Genomic DNA, 13,904 nt, shown 5'->3' with positions numbered 1-13,904 from the left:
TTAAAAGAGCCTGCAGATTTTATAATGCCTTTCCCCAGGCTAATTATCTTCAGAATATCTGCCCATCATGGTATATTACAGGCTGCCAATAAAGAATGCCAATTTTTTCTTGACATTTGACACCCAGAGTTCAATTTATGAATAGTAGGTAAAGATGGAGCTGCCTTAATTATAAGATTTGTGGGACATGGAAAAAAAATTCCCTTGTCCCAAAAAACTTTGACCCTGACAACAACAACAACAAAGCTGTAGGTTTTAAAGAACTTCAGGTCTTTGGTTGCTCACTATTAACAAGCAAGTATCTTTGGGAGAGGTGACCACTTTTGTCTTTACCACACCCCTAAGTAATCAAATGGGCAGCTATCAAAATGCAGATTCCCAGGCATACTCACAAAGATTCTGATTTGATGGGTCTGGGATGAGACCCAGGAATCTGCATTTTTGACAAGCACTTTGATAATTCTAATTTAGATGGTCTTCTGGACCATCTTTGAAAAACAACCTTGACTTAATGGATAATTGACATGCTAGTTGTCAACAAACTGGTGATACAGAGGCAACAATGAAAAAGACAACAGGAAAAGTTACCAGACTCAAACTTCATCATTTAAAATATCATCTTGACCGAGGCCTGCCTTGATTCTCAGGTTTATCTACACTTTGTTACTTCCAGTATCAACTAGTGAAATACACAAAACACAAACTCCTTAACTGACTGCAAAAACTCAAGAGAAGGGGGAAAAATGACTTTTGTTTGTTTCCAAATGGCTCTTTTTAATAGCCCCAGACATCAGTGCTGAAATGCTAAAATTTTAGAGCAGAATGTACAAAACGTTCTTGAATTATATTTCATTCTTGGGTGCCAGGCACACTGAGTTTGTATCCCAAAACACTGACATAATAAAAAGCAGGTGCTCTGTCAAGTTTGTTTCATAATTGGGAAACTAAGAGTTGATGTATTTTGCAAAAGATGTTGACAAAATAATCCCAGGGAATGCATCCAGGGCCCTTACTATACATCGAATGAGATGCACATTGGAGTAGGGAAGTCTAATATAGTAGACAACACATTAGGCTAATAATACTTGTTATGATTTTTGGGAAATAAATCTTTTTTTTTTTAATCACCTCAGTAAAAATGTGGCCAGTTGTTAAGAGGAGCTTGCTTGTTCCATAAGATGGAGACTTTGAGTTTGGAAGCTCAGAAAAAACCTTGCAAGTGTGCTAATATGGAGAAAACAGGAAGACAACTTCCTCTCTGAGTATACACCATTTCCTGGGGAGGAAGTGGGGCTTTAAAAAAAAAAAAAAATGTTCTTTGTTGCCTCTGTAACAGAGAGGCATCTATTTAGTGATGACTATATATGCTTATACAACCATGACATCAACTTTAAAAAAATAAGGAAATCCTGAAAGTAACTTCTCTATTCGATACTGGTAAGGTTCAAAGTCCTTGGATCAGTTGGTGTGGAATTTGTTGTATTTTACGGTCATCATTAATTTATTTACAACCAAGCACATAGGGCCTGGACAGTTTTTAAGGGTCAGCAGTTAAGCACCACATAGTAAAGCGGAGTTCAGGACTGCTCTTCTGTTAAATACAGCGGCATATCCTGAGGCAGCCAAACCACCCAGCAGGCAGAGCAGCAGAGGAGATCGGTATTGCCTGGCAAGCCAGGACCCGCCCTCACCAAAGGCCACCTCTGTGTGACTGCATATAAAGGGGCAGCCCCCGGCAGTGAGGTAGATGGCACAATCTATGATCAGTTTAGTATATGCGATACCTGTTGGCTGAATCTTGTTTATAGCCAACTTCATTTAAGGATGAAGCAATATCATGAAGGTGACCACAACTTACTAACCAATCTGGGGAGCTGTGAGCATAAGCCAAGAACCACTAGAACCAAGAGTCCCTGAGTCTAAGACAGTGCCATACATTGACTTTAAATAGTAACTTTGACATTATATTGAAGTTTTGGATGAAATTTGCCCAGTAACCTTTAAGGGGCTGAAAAGTTGGGCCAGCATATAATTGAAATAGTCCTTTGCAGCACAGCCTTACATAGCAAAAAGAGAAATGCTTAGAGCACCTCAAAGCCATAGATTTCCAGATTACAACAGAGAAATCTAACTGGTACAGTTACAGGAAAACAAGTCCCTTTATTGAGAGCAGAGTAAATCTCTTTCATGAAAACAAAAGGGGAAACAGATTTAACATCTTTCCTTAAGTTACCTTGAAAGAATGTTATGGTTCAGATTTACTGTGTTTTTTCAGGAGGTTGGATGATATCTTTGCCTGCCCTTTTTTTTATCCTCATAACACTTCATGGTCTATATAATTTTTGTCTTTCATTCACCGAAGTTAGGATTTTAAGAAGATCTCTTTAAAACCATATGTTTTTCCAGTGTTCCTTTTTATACCTCCACTATTTCCAGAAACGTCTGAAGTAGTTGATAAACAGTATTATGGAGTAGCAGAGTTGCCCCCAAATCCACAGCCAAGGCAGTCTTTATTTTGTATAGTAGTTGACTATATTTGCGTATGGTGTTTGCAGACAAGAAGAGAAGAAGAAAACATCTACATTCTTTTACTCTCTGTCTACAGAGGACACTATGATATGCATTACCTGATAATGCTTGGCCTTCTGGCAATTTCAGCAAAATTATTTACTTTTCTCTTATATTAATACTCATCAGTCACTGCAATTATCCATTTTGCCTGAAATAAGCTTTTAATGACATATAAGCTATGCTCACAAACCATTTTGAAAATATTAAGGAAAAGATTAAGTGATAAAAACCTTTATAGCTTAACCTGCTCAATAATGAATATTAGTTCCATCAAAACACAAACGAAAGCAGATATTTAGAGCCATAAAGTTCATAGAAGGTACTTAATTGACAAAGGTATCAATTTTTCTTTAAGCGCATAAGAAAACCTTATTTCTTCTTAAATGTGTAAAAGTCTTCTGCTGTGGGTTTACATGGAAAACATGAACAAAACACGTGAAGGATCAAAAACAAAATGCAGCTTTATTTTCTTCTAGGGATCAAGACCTCAGTGTTCAGCTGTTTGGGGTTCTTATGGCAAGGTGACTTCTCCCCATCAGCCTGTGAATTAGAAAAGTAGAATACAGCCTCTCAGGGGCAGTGACATTTGGGCTATTGTGAGTAGTCATCCAGCTTTCCAAGGAAATTCAGCCTGTGAGCCATACCACGTGTCACAGACTCTAGTCTAGGCAACATGAATCATTGACTTTTACTCATTACCATGTCTTCACCAGCCTCGTCCTTGGACATAGAGTGCAGGTCAATAAAAATTGGTAACACTGAATTAGACTGAGCTTGAGCCTCTTGAAGGGAGTGACCATGTCTTATTTATATTTGTATCCCAAATTCAGTGCCTGAAATATACTAGACATTAGACCCTATATGTATGTTTAATGATGAAACAGCTATGGAGTATGTACAATATACCAAGCATTCTGTGAAGGCCATGAGGATGGTCCCTGAGAGTTCACACAGTCATGTAGAGGTGAGTGAATGAAATATATTGGTGGCCTGTTGTATTAAAGTACAGTTGACCCTTGAATAGCACAAGGGTTAGGGACACTGACACTCCACACAGTTGAAATTCATATACAATTTTTGACTCCCTCCCAAGCTTAACTACTTATGGCCCACTGTTAACTAGAATACTGACTGATGCGGTGCCCGGATGGCTCAGTTGGTTAAGCATCTGACTTTCGCTTAGGTCATGGTCTCATGGTTTGTGAGTTCGAGCCCTGCATCAGGCCCTCTACTGTCAGCACGGAACCCACTTGGGATCCTCTGTCCCCCTCTCCCTCTGCCCCTCCCCTGCTCGTGCTCTCCTTCTCAAAAATAAGTAAATGTTAAAAAAAAAATACTGACTGATAACATAAACAGTTGATTGACACAGCTTTGTATATGTATTATATACTATATTTTTACAATAAACTGGAGAAAAGAAAATATTATTAAGAAAATCATAAGGGAGAGAAATGCATTTATAGTACTTTTCTGTACTTATAAAAAAAAGTCTACATATAAGTGGACACTCACAGTTCAAATTTGTGTAGCTTAAGGGACAACTACTCTGAGTATTCTGAATAATCGTTACTAACAAAACAATAAATGGCAACAATTAGGTCACTACAGTAATTGCTCAAAGAACAATTCACAGATTGGAGCATTCAATTATGTGGCAACCATATGGTTATGCATTTCACCATGTTGACATCATACTGTAAAATTCACACATTATATAAAAAGAAATCACACCAGGAAAGTACAGGCTACCACAAATAGTAGAGTGAAAAACACATTACTGAAGTTTACTGCTTAGTAACAGATTTAAGGATTTGAGCTTCTGATTCTTAAGAATTTAATTGATGCCAATTTTGAGAGGCCCGCTAATCAATGCAAGAAAATGAAGGATAAAAAGAAATGAAATATAGTAGATCCATGATGAGACAGGGAAAGAAACTGATTCAATTTAGGTGCATCTGACATTACCTCTAACGTGTAAAGCCTCCAAGGCCCACCATGGCAGGGAGCCAGGAGACCTGGGTCCTTGTTGCCTCCCTGCTACTAACCAGTTGTATGAACTTGAGCACATTTCCTCTCCTAACATGAAGGCAGTGAACTATTTCCGATGTGAGTTGTGGTTAAAACAACAACAACAACAACAAAACACATCTAGGGTCTTTGCTGAGACCTCTTAATACATATGCTTGTATCGTTATAAACATATCAGTAGAATTATAGGCCCATAATTCAGTGACCTCTTTATTATCCTGAATACAATTAACTTGATAGTACAGGTAAGACTGTGTCAGCAATTCCTTAATAATGTTCCTTTCCAAAAGATACTCCTCAATCTCCTTTGTTTTCACATTTTCTCATAGTTCTGTTAACAGAACTTGCCTGGGGCAATAATGTATTTTACTTAGTGTGTTTGTATGTCTCTTGTCCACACTAGACTCTGAGTTCCCTGAGGGCAAACACCATGACTTCTCTTTTAGAGTCCTTGCATAGTATGGGGATTGGCACATAGCAGGAGCTCAATAAATATTGAATGAACATTTAATCAGCTTAGTTGGGCAATAGCACATTTTGTGTATGCGTCAGATAGTTTCCGTTTGCCCCTGTGGATCCATCTCTACCCTTTTCCATCCTGCTCTTGCCAGAAAGTTTTTGCTTCTTACAAAACAGCCTGCTCTTCAGGACTCTCTCCTCCTTGCTTCCAGAAGCCTCTTCCTCCTCTAGTCCTTCAGGCCACAGATGGTGACAGTGTCTCTGCTATTCACCCTAGGTTCCTGCTTTATCCCTTGGGATTCCCTACACCCTACTTACACTTGGATGATTAATCCTTAACCCTTCCACGAATTATCCTAATTGGAGTGAACCGCCTATTTCCTGTCAAGACCCTCACGAATACAATAGATAAGAAAGGAGGAAGATTTCAGTTTAAAATGTGTTTTTGTACTCATATTATTAAGAATGGCCACACTGAATTTTTTGGTAAACACTTCAATAAATAGATCCTAGTATGGGCTAAGTATTTTTATACATGGTTGACCCTCATTGATTCAGTCATTCCTAAGTATGATGTTATAGATTCATTTCAGTATCAATACCACAAATACAGTTTGCATTTGAGTAAACATAATTACTTCTGTTTACATTTGGCCATTGATGTTGAAATGTATTTCTCTGTGACTTGTGACCTCTTGTACTGGAATATAGTGTGTCAGGAGAAAGAAGGCCATCTTTTTTTAGCTAGCAGTCTTATGGCTGACTGATATCTGAAAAAAAATTTTGTATATCCATAAATTATGAATATGGCCTAATGAGTGTAGAGCCAGATCTAACAACATCTTGCACATTTTTAGGTCCAATGTGATAGGACTTGTTACATTCTTTTCTAGCAGCAGCAATTCTTAAGGAAGTATGTAACCAGTTGATTAAGTATATTCATGATGAAATAATTTAAAGAACCATTAAAATTTCCATCCTTTAGAGAGTATTAAACATATGAGTTCAGGCAATGGTCCAAATGTGCCATGTCTTTATAACTGATGTGTAAACACCATCAAGTCAGAGACTTTCTATTTGTGTTCTGTTGAGCCTGGCATCTAGTAAGTGTTCAATAAATATTTGTTGATTAAATTAATATATTAGAATCTGGCTATATTATTGTAGTCTTTTGTGTTCTTGACTATATTGTCATTTATATATGATTAAAAAAAGATAATTTAAGTTTATATTTTCAACAGATATTTATTGCATTCTTACCTTGGCCAAAGCATTGTATTTGGTGTTTCCTTTGGGAACTCACATTCTGTGGGTGAAAAGTACCCTCTTGAGCACATTAGTCATTGGTGGATTCCATCTCAAATGGCTTCTCTTTTGCATCAAAATATTTTTGCTCAAAAGAAGCTTTTACCTCCACTCTCCCGATCTCTGATTCTTGCCAGCTTTACAGAAATATATTGAAGCAATTAGCACTTCCCTAAAGAGAGTCTGGTTCTATTCTGAGATTCCATGGCTGGTGACCATGTTGTGCCTTTTCATGTGTACTTGATTACTCCAATAAAACTACTGGAATGCTATTCCCTCTTGCATGATTTTTTTTCCATCTCATCCACAGTGGGGAAGACAGAATCTTTCTTTTTGTCTATGATTCGCAATGAGTCCATGGTTCCAGTAAAGACTTCCCCAAGTCCTTTTATTAGGTTTTCATGTGACTCCAGTTGAACTATATAGGCTTTTATCTTCGTAGACATTTTTATTTATTCACAAACACTTTTTACTTATTTGACTACAGGTAGGTCCTTGATGTGTCATTCTTATGGAATAATCCTAGGGAACCCAGAACTTGGAACATATTGAATAAAACTCCAAACCTAGGGTAACTGTTCCTTATTCTAAATAGACGTTTAAAGGATGTGAAGTTTATGAGGGAATTGCACATGGCAGGATACTATTATAATTTGGGAACTCATATTCCCTTCAGGCGATTAAACCTTTTACTTCTCTTCCTCCCGTTCCACCATCCTCCTACTCTTTCTTTCCCTCCCTCTTTTTTTTTTTTTTTGAATACCCAGAGATCTACCTCCCTTTTCAAAGATTCACATTTACATGGTAGAGAGAAAAGCTCTATAGATCCATCAAATAGGTGCAAGTAAATATTCTAAGTAGTTATATACAATGAAGTATGTATCTTTTGCTCTGAAGAATTCAGCCTGAAAATTATTATTTACAAAGTATTTTCAAATTTCATGCCATAAATGAACAAGGACTTCATTTTCTTTTTTTAATTAAGAAAAAAAAAAAAAAAAAACAGAGACAAGAAAACCCAGCCATGTGTTTTTGAAAGAGGTAAGTCATTGTAATCATATGAAATATTGCTTCCAAATCATAAAACCAAAAAGTTCAGAAGTAATGTTTACCATCTTGGTTGTTTTTGTCACGTGGAATTGTCTTTCCTATTTTGTTTCCTCCTTTGTTACCTCTTCTCTCATGTCATGGCGGTTATGGTGCCACTGGTCTCTGATTGCTTTGTATACTGTTGGTTTATCTCTTGAAATACCCATTTTCACCCCCACCCTTAATGCCATTTCAACATCTCTTTACCCTCATACCCCCACCCTACTCCACACCCCCACACTTTGCACTACTGCAGATGTGAACTTGTCCAGAAGTTCCTAAGATGTCAGCAGGAAGAAGTGACAGTGTGAGGCATAACCGTGGCCTGAAGGAAATAATAAATTGCAGGAGTATTGTTGTAAGGAACATACTAACTTAGGACATCTTTCTCTGATGAAATCTGTCAGGCTCTTAGTTTTCCAAATGTGGGAACTTTTGTGCTTGTTTTCCTCTTAGACACAGGATAATTCCCAAGAGAGATTCCATTCATTCCTCATAGAGAAACAGAAGAGAAAGAATGAAGTCGAGCTAGTAGCTTGTTAGGAGAATTGTATTTATTCTGAGATCTGATTCAAGAATTAGACTTGTCCTGTCAGCGAGTCCTAGCTAGAACATATCCATTTCACATCTGGACCATGTAGAGCTCAGGCATGGGTTCTCCTGACCAGGGGTGTTACAGTTACTCTGAACACTAAGTGGGCTAATGAGTGTATACATAGAGATTAAATATGGGCAAAGGCAGTAATTGGGGTCATGTTTACATATTTCTTGTGACTAATCTTTTCATCTGTTTGAACTAAGTTTCCTATTACCATCCAGTAGGTAATGGTAATATAAGTGAATTCATCACACACGTGTAAAGTACTATTATTTTTCTTTCTTAATTTACCCAAATGGATTCTTGGCCACCATCCTCCCTCTTTATCCTTCAAGAGATAGTTTTCAATAAAGTTTTTCTTCATGCTAAAAAGTTATTCTCTTCTGGATGGAACTAGAAACTGAACACTGCTTAATGAAATGGTTAGTCTTCATTTTGGCATTAGTCCAAACTGATGAGACATACAGGGACTTTTGCATTCATCTTTTTATTCATCTTTTATAGAAAATGTGGAGACTTCTGGGTGGGTTTGGCTTCCTGCCAATTAATGTTGCCACTGTTTTGCCGTGATGCATATTCACATGAGTCAACAGAAACTTTTTTGACTAAGCAGAGTTAGATTTAGCAAGACTGCATGCATCAGGGGACTGGATGGGGGAGGGGGGGCAGATCTAGAATAAGAGGGGCAGTGAGGCCTCAGACAGAAGCACTGACAAATAGGTTCCCAACACAATGGAGTCATCACAGCCCCACACATCTCCTCAGAACAAGCTCTACATGACAGACAAAGAAGTGCTCAGTTTGTCATGACTTGCTCATAGACTCACAGCCCCAGAAGAATGTGGTACCTAAATCTTAGAGAGGATACAGCCTCTTTGAGGAATGGGGCCCCAGCCCAATGCCTTATGTCTCACTTCATCCATCCTTGAAACCAGCCTTGCTACAAAGATCCCTGGTGATTTTTCACATATCATTTCAGTGAAGGAGGCACATATATGACTTAATGACAGACCAAGGGGGAAAAGGCTAAGAAGCATTTCATAGTGTGGTATGGTAGGGGTAGCAAATTCTTAGGCTGCATTAATAGAAATGAATTCCCTGAAATAAACAGTGTGTATCAGTCCGACTTAGTTTGGTCATGAGGGACAGAAAATGCAAAATAACAGTTAAACAACATACATGTTTATTTCTCTCTCTCATAAAAGAAGTTCCAACAAATGATCCAGCAGAGGCAGACACTCCACAGGTCAGGGATCCATCTACATTCTTCTCTCTTACTGTTGTTCTACGAGCCTCGGCATGTGGCTTCCATGAGGTGAGACAAGATGGCTGCTAGAGGCCCAGTCAGGAAGGAGGGGGAAGTAGCAGCAGCAGCCAGGACTGCCTCTCTCTTTAAGGATTCCTCTCACAAGTCACACACAATAATTCCCATATAAATCTTAGTCACATGGTCACTCTGAGCTGTAGGAATATCTAAAAAACATAACCTTCATTTGGGGTAGTTATGTGTCCAACCAAAACTCAGGGATGGTATGACTAGTGAAGAAGGGAAGGATGGATATCATTCTCCCTTTTGGAATTTTTCTGGCATTCTCCCCACTTCCCAGAAGACTAGTGGTCTCCTAATGGGAAATGAAAGGCCTTCTCTACTCTGTCTTGCTCACAGCACATCTAGGGTACGTTTTTCAGTTTTGAGAGCTACACTGCAAAAGAGCTATGAACAAATAAATTCAGAGGTAAGTCACCAGGATGGTGTGAGGACAGAGACCCTACGTCTATCCCAATGTGGGTTAAAAGAATTGAGTAGACCATATCATATGAGAAACAAGTGCAGGAACTGGTGATGGTTGGCCAAGAATTACTCCCTTCTCAGAAAAGACAGAAAGAAGACAAGATACCTGACTTAGGATTTTTGAAGAGCTATTAGGTATGTTCCCAGTTGGTAGATTAGAACATGCCCTAAATCAATGAGTCTGACTTCAGACACTGTAGAAAGGAATATTTTCTGATGTTCAGAGAAATCCTAAAGAGAATGAGCTATGCTTGGGGAGAGTCAACTTGCCTTGACCAACTGAAAGGGATTAAGGGAGTGTCTGTGGGGTCAACTGATAACCTTCTAACATGTCATCCTGGCTGTAGTCTTACCATTCTCCACACTGTCATTAGTGACCTTTTTTAACTCTTTTTAAAATTTTTTTCAGAGACAGAGAGACAGCATGAGCAGAGGAGGGGCAGAGGGAGGGAGACACAGAACAGAAGCAGGCTCCAGGCTCTGAGCTGTCAGCACAGAGCCTGATGTGGGGCTCGGACTCACGGACCATGAGATCATGACCTGAGCTGAAGTCTCATGCTTAACCGACTGAGCCACGAAGGTGCCCCAGTGATCTTTTAAAATGCAAAATAGATCACATAACCTGCCAGATTAATCCCTCTCAGTGGCTTCCCATTGCCTGTCTAATTGCCCAGTTCCTCCTGACCTGATCTTGAGTTACTTGACTGAGTCTCCAGACTTAATTTCCACATCCTCAAACATGTCAAATTTCTCTCCCTTCTGGAACTTTACCCATGTTGTCCCCTCTCCCAGAGCACTCTTCTTTCTACTACTTTCATACTTTAACTGGCCAACTCCTACACGGTCTGAAGTCTCCACTCCCACCCCTCAGAAGAGGGCCTCTCGTAACTTCTGACCCTCCCTCAGCACCACACAACTGCTATTTACTATGTACGGCTACAGTTACTGAGAGTGCTTATTTAATGATCTACCTTTGTGGCTAGACTGTAAGCTCCCTGTAGGCAGAGTCTGATATCTTCAGACTGAGCAAACTGCCCAGTCATAGTAGGTGGCTGACAATAACATGGGATGTTTATAGAAGATATTCAAGCCTCAGCTGACAGGAAATGCAGGCTAAGAGTGACAGAGAATCGTAGAGGTGGGAATAATGAGGAATGGAACACAAATGAAAAAATCATCTTTTGCCCCAGTCCCCTTTACATTCTTTCTGGAATGGTGGGATTGGAGCATGTCAAAGAATTGCTTCTCTCCGGTTACTTGGATTGCCTCCCAGCCCCCAAAGAGTCAGAGCAACTGTCAGAGTGGAATTTGAAATAGTAGCTGTGTTAGTGGAGGTCAGAATTACTGACACTGGATTTACAGCTCCAAAAATTGACCCGGATTTGTTTTCTATTATTTAAAATTAGTTATGTTGAGGGAGGAACAAGGGGCTTCTTGGTATATAGACTATTGCTAATGTGTCTGGGGACTTAACCCTTGTTTGGTTTTTATCTCTTTTGGAGAATGTGACTGTGAATCTCAGGGAATCGGGCAGTGCTTAGGGTTTGAACACAGCAAGAGCATAATTTGTGTATGAACAGCTTTGGCCTCCCAGACCATAGCGACCTGAGCTGGCCACCCATCTCTGCCTTTTCGTGGAGTGATTGTTACAGGCACTTGAGTAAACTCTTGCCCTCAAATACCTACTGCCATTTGCTTCCTGGTGCTTAACATTCCATGTTTAGAGATGAGACTCAGATATAAGGACCACAAGAATAACACGTTGATTTCATTTCACGTAGAGATGTATTAGATCGTTTTGAGAAAGAGGGGACCATTGGGCTATGGAAAGCATGGATGAGGAGGAAGAAAGGGGAAAAGTTGGAGACTGGAAAGGCTAGGAATTCTAAGGATCCTGGGCAGGCGTTGGATAAACTGCATGTAATTTATAATTGTGCTTAACCTTATTTACCCCAAGCATGACAGACAGGAGCAATTTCTTGTTTGGGGCTAAGGAGGCAGCCAAGGAATATTTCAGACCTGGGTGGGAGTGGACCTCCTGCTTCCAGCACGGGGACAGGGCATCCTCCATTCTCCACTGGAACTAGGATAGGATTCTACAAACTGTCTTTACTCTTAAATTGGGGAGAGAGACAGCGCTGCTTCTGCATTACCATTGGTTCGTCTCAGTGGTCAATCCCTGCATGCCGCTTTGTCGCAAAGGTCTTTTTCCTTGGTATACACAGACTATCAGAGTGTAAGTGACTAGGCACACAGGATAGCATTTCCCCAAGAGAAGGGATTTTATGCAGCCCAGAGCAGTGGTCACCTTGCAAAAGGTTTTTCAAGTAGAATTCTTTTTTGAGACTGATTGGAAATAAGTAGCTCTTCCCAGAATGAAAATCACCCCAATGACATGAACTACTTATTTTTTCAATTGCTACAGGAAAGCACATGAATGACAATCTTGTTGTCTCCTCCATTTTTGTTTTTAAAGGCATGCAGTTGCTAATAAGGTGGTGTGTACAAAGCATTAATTAACAGTAGTCACTTTTTCACTTATATTTACTCTCTAAGAATTTAATTGTTAATTAATTTTGTAACGCTTAGTTTGTTCATCTTTGTTGTAAGGGTACATGCTGTGACAGTATACATTTAAAAACGTATAGATGATCGGGGAAGTTTAATTCTCTTGACAGATACAATGACAGTGTTTCAATTCTATGAACAAAACCCTCTGGTACAATTAATCATTAACCTACTTGCTTTAGAGATTAAGGGAGAGAGAACGTTAACTCTTTTGTGACTTACTGTAAATCAGCAGGAGAGGAAAGACGGCAGAACACGTAGTTTGTGCTATCTAAAAATTGACAGTATGGTCGTAAGAGTATAATTTTCAAATAAAGCACTAATACCTCATTTTCAGGCATACAAATCTGGCCCTTGCCTTTTTATGGAGTCATTTGAAACTGCCCATACTGTGGGTGTGCATGTGCAGTCACTCTGTACAAGTTTCTTTTCACTTTCGTTGGATCCTAATAAATCAGGCTTCTCTCTTTCTCTACTCCGCCTGTGTGTGTGGTAGCAGAGATTAGTCATTATTTTCATGGTGAAGCAGATACCCGAAGGCACAGACAATTCATATTTAGTTTTCTGAGTTTGAGAGCTGAGGGAAGAATCACCTTGATCTTCCCCAGTACTTTACCGCTGGAGGAAATGCAAAACTTCTCCATCTCTGGGTCTTTCCTGTAAGCTCATCCTCTGACCTTTCCCCCTCTGGTCACTTACCCGCTCTGAGTGCTCTTGGGAAAATGTTCTTACCCCTGCCCTGGAGTTCCCCAGCACTAACAAGTAGTGAGTTGAGGTGTTTCTGTAAAATAGGTAATATCTAAGAGAGCACTGTGGCATACTCTGTAGATACAAATATATTAATCACATTGTCCTCAGGGATGCACCAGCCTATACAGGGCTTTGCAGAGAGCCCTGCAAAGGGCTCATATAGCAGGATCAATAGCATGGCTTGGAGTTCTGTCAGAAGTTAGATCAACAGAGAAAAAGGCCCACAATTGAGGGAAAACGTGAGGTAGAAAGACTTGGTTTATATAGCTTGGATGTCTACCCTGTTCAGAATATTTAACTCTTCTAATTTCATTGTGCCCACACAGAAACAACCAGGAAAAAGCAAGTTCAGGGTCTGAATATTTTTTATCTCTGGTTTCCCAGGCAAGCATATATATCACAGAATCCTATCTTTTCTCTTAGGAATTTTGAAACATTTTAATTCTAAATGTGAAACCTCACCTATTTGACAGTGTTCCTTTAAATGCCAGAGAAGCTGGAGAGGTTGAGGGGCAGGGAGGGATCATGAATTGAACCTCAGAAGGATTTTAATGCCTTCTCTTCAGTGCCTTTTCTTCCTGAGAATAAAGGGAGGGAAAGGAGCCAATGGACTCAGCCCTGTAGCAACATTTTTCCCCAAGGAATTTTGTATTTAGTTCTTGTGCCTTTGGCTACTAAAGAAGAGACTCATTGAGTTCATCTGAACAAAAGAAAGCAACATTTCAGAATGTGGTTCTTTTACTT

At 39.4% G+C, this 13,904-nt stretch overlaps 1 protein-coding gene across 1 annotated transcript in view; it reads left to right on the top strand.

Moving 5' to 3' along the window:
* Positions 1-13,904, top strand: part of MAML2 (mastermind like transcriptional coactivator 2) — a 348,179-nt gene that overhangs the window by 129,591 nt on the left and 204,684 nt on the right. The gene's annotated exons all lie outside the window — the stretch shown is intronic.

The sequence above is a fragment of the Panthera uncia genome, chromosome D1 (genome assembly GCF_023721935.1).
Source record: "Panthera uncia isolate 11264 chromosome D1, Puncia_PCG_1.0, whole genome shotgun sequence".
Lineage (NCBI taxonomy): Eukaryota > Metazoa > Chordata > Mammalia > Carnivora > Felidae > Panthera > Panthera uncia.
Note: the sequence above shows the minus strand (reverse complement) of the source record. Positions and strands in the feature narration are given on the sequence as shown.